The sequence below is a fragment of the Alosa sapidissima genome, chromosome 2 (genome assembly GCF_018492685.1).
Source record: "Alosa sapidissima isolate fAloSap1 chromosome 2, fAloSap1.pri, whole genome shotgun sequence".
Classification (NCBI taxonomy): domain Eukaryota; kingdom Metazoa; phylum Chordata; class Actinopteri; order Clupeiformes; family Clupeidae; genus Alosa; species Alosa sapidissima.
In genome coordinates this window covers 2,232,766-2,236,580 of record NC_055958.1, presented here as the reverse complement: position 1 = coordinate 2,236,580, position 3,815 = coordinate 2,232,766, and positions in this window count along the sequence as shown.

Here is a 3,815-nt window from a genome sequence, read left to right as displayed (position 1 = left end):
AACCGTCTGGTAAAATGTTGCACAATTTGGCACACTGGGGACAGTCCAATAATTAATTTCACCAAGTTTCATGCCAGCACCTCGAGCGCTCTAGCGCCACCAACAGGCCAAAGTTGGACGTGTGTTCACGGACGTTACTTTTGACCTGTTGACCCGAAATGAGGTATCGTTGGAATCCTTGGACCAAGCAGAGTTCAACAAACCCTATGACGTCAATTTTTGACCTAAATGTTTAAATCACAGCAAGTGTGATCATATCTCAGTCGATCTTTTATTTTTGATGTGAAACTGATGACAGCAAGTTCCATCCAGTTCATTCTAATTCATGCGTGCAAGAACGGGGCGGGGAGGGACGGGCAGGGGCGCTTATTGGGGGGGGGGCGGGCTGGCTGGGGGAGGGGGCGGCAACACTCAGCCCTGGTTCAGCCCCACAAAATCAGTTATGTTTTAATGTGAAACTTGACCTTGTAACTCAGCCAATCTTGGGTTGTGCGTGCGTGCAGGGGCGGGACTGCTGAACTGCCTGCTTAGCCCCCTCATTGCTGCTTGCAGCTATATTTGATTTTAAGATTTTACTTTTTGTTTTTAAAGCTCTTTTGTTTTTAAATGGCTTAGCACCCCCCTACATTGCTGAAATCCTTTCCCCACACTCCACCTCTAGGTTGACCCGGACATCTTGAAAACAACTCTTATCTGTTCCCTTGCACACTTCTCAAAACAAAAGGTGACCAAAAAAGACTTCTCTGTTGCTGGCCGAAACTTATGGAATCCCCTTCCACCCCATATTAAGTCCTCGACTACCCTTGCCAGTTTTAAGTCTAATTTAAAAACGTACCTTTTCTCTCTTGCTTTTAACAATCTTTAATACCGCCCCGTGTCTTGCGTGTGCGCGTCCCTCTTTCCCCTCTGCTCAAATGGCTCACTCTTTTTTTTTTTTAACCTTTTTACTTTATTTTGTCTACCACTTACTTTTTTATTTTTATTTTTTTCACTTATTTATTGCTTTTAACTTTGTTTAATTTTTGTTTTTGTTTTCCTGTTTACTCTATTTTACCTGTTTTACTCCATTTCTTTTATTTTCCTATTTTATATTATATTTATGTTTAACTTTATCTATTCTACTGATCTAAATCTTTATTTTAATGATTTTAATGTACTAGGCCTACTTCTTAATTCTACTTGTGTAATATTGTTTTTCTTCTTACTTATTTTATACACTACTTTTGTCATGAGCATTCTCTCTCCCTGGCAACAACCTTAATTGACTCAACTCTCTGCCACTCTGCTCACTCTGTCTAACGAGCTCCACCTGGCTCCGCCCTGCTCTGCTCTTGTTACCTGGCCAGCTGCGCTGCATTCCCCACTCACCATCCTCACCTTGCCCCACTCTGCTCTAATTACTCTGCCAGCTGCACTGCATTTCTCCACTAACCTCTCCCAGTATACTGTATAAAGCCCTGTTTTTCAGCCAAGCCCTGTCAGATCGTCTTCAAACCTGGACCAGTAACCTGCCTGCCTGTCTACGCTCTGACTCCTACCTGTGATTCGGATCCTTTCTTGACTGCCTCCCTGTTCTACCGCCCCGGTTATCCCGACCTGCCTTCCGGATCTTCTCGATTACTCTCCGATCTTCAGCCCCCCCGGTAACTCGAATCTGCCTTCTGTCCCTCACCACGTTTAGTGCCTAGCCCTGGTCTGTACTACTGCCTGTTGTTCACCTTGCTGGTGTGTGTGTGTGTGTGTGTGTGTGTGTGTGTGTGTGTGTGTGTGTGTGTGTCCCTGAGCCCCGAGAACCCCTGACACCCCTGGCACTCCTAGCACCCCGGGAACCGGAACCTCCAAGACCTCACGTTTCTCTCACTCCTCTTCCCCCCTGAACCCTTCAATAAAAGACTCTGAATTTGAACTTGCGCTCTTGGGTCGTCTTCTGTCCGTGACAACTTTAGTCAGACTCAGACTTGTGTATCCCTGGGTCCCTTTTTATGTTTTAACCGTTTTGCCCAACCTCTCTTTTGCCATGTAAAGCACTTTGGGTCAACTCCTGTTGTTTTTAAATGTGCTATATAAATAAAAGTGACTTGACTTAACTTAACATAGGCGAAACTCTTAATTACCTTACGTTCCTGTGCTGCTTCATATAAGGGAGTGAACCTGTGATCTTTATGTTTCTTTTGAGTCTCGACACACTAAACACACAGGCTGATTATCCTCCAAACAGAAGAGTTTGCATTTCTCACTGCAGATGACAAAGCACCTGAGACTCTGCTGCAGTTGCCTGACTTCTCCTCTGTAAGAAGCTCTCACACAGGTTTCTTAAAGCCAGATTGGGGGGGAAATGTTCCGGTGAGATGACACTTCTACACATTGGACATTCTCTGGATGTATTTGCCTCCCAGAACCGCTGCAGACAGACTTTACACACACTGACTACATGTGAGAATAACAGGATCTTTGTAGATGTCACGGCACACCGGGCAGGAGAAATCCTCTTCTGAGAAAGACCTTGAAGTCATGTTTAAGTCTGACGTAGCCACCGTAGTTAGAGTTCGAAAACAGAAATACAGAAAACAGCGAAAAAGATGTTCATCAAGGGTATAGGCTCCATTTTTACTCCATACGAGTGTACCCCTTAACAATACCTGTACACAAGACAGCACAGTGTGTTCATAGTAGGCTAGGTCTACTTCAACTAAGTTAAAACACCGCTGTCACGTTAACCCGTTATTACATCGCTGGTAACATGCTGGTAACCCCAGAGAATGTCTAATAAGGGGAGAACTGCCACTCTCGGAAAACTTCCGGTTTCTGAACTGGTTGCAGTTCCTTCTGTGGTTCCACATGAGGGTGCTCGTCCACGAGTGCAGAATGCATGGAGGTCTATGGAGCTGTACCCCTCAAAATCCACTTTTCTCGGGATATCATTTTTTTTAAGTAATTTGAATATTGTATTCGAAAGGGGAGGCAAACAAAATACACTTGGTTGAGTATTATATTTTTAAAGTCACTTAATTGTTCTAAAAAGCCTTTCAAACGTGTCAATGATGTCGCTCATTAGCACAATGCTAGCGTGTTTTGTGCAACAATGACCCAAACTGTAAGAAATCAAAAGGACATAAGTACTCGTTCATTCAACTTTTGACCTATAACCCATGTTGAAGTTATACAAACTACAATCAAATCTGAGATTTGTCAACGACAATCAGGTGAAAGACACAAATTTAGCCGTCTAGCTCCATTGACTCCCATTCATTCTGAACTCATGGCAATCGCCCCCAGTGGAAATCTGGTGGTACCATGGTACAATGGGACTTAATACGGAGTGGCCAGGCTCCCCGTAGACGGGCTCTGGTAACCCGCAGGTGTTTCTTCTTTTTCTTCTTCTACAGGTTTTTATGGCCGTTGGCAAACCAATGATACAGTGCATTACCGCCACCTACTGGGCTGGAGTGTGGAACTGCTCGTGTTTCCTAGGGTACATCTCATTTTTCTTTTGTCCATCATCCCTTCCTTCCCTCCTGCTGTCCTAACCATGGTCTTAACCCCTCCTTCTTATATATTTTGTGAAGGAAACGAAGAAATGAGAATAAAGGAAGGAAAAAGAGACATATATGAGAAATGAGACATCACTCACACATCACTTAGAGACATACATGAGAAATGAGACATCACTCACGCATCACTTAGAGACATATATGAGAAATGAGACATCACTCACGCATCACTTAGAGACATATATGAGAAATGAGACATCACTCACGCATCACTTAACGTCTTACTGATGATGCAGCAAAGCATCACCTCTTAGGCTAAAATAA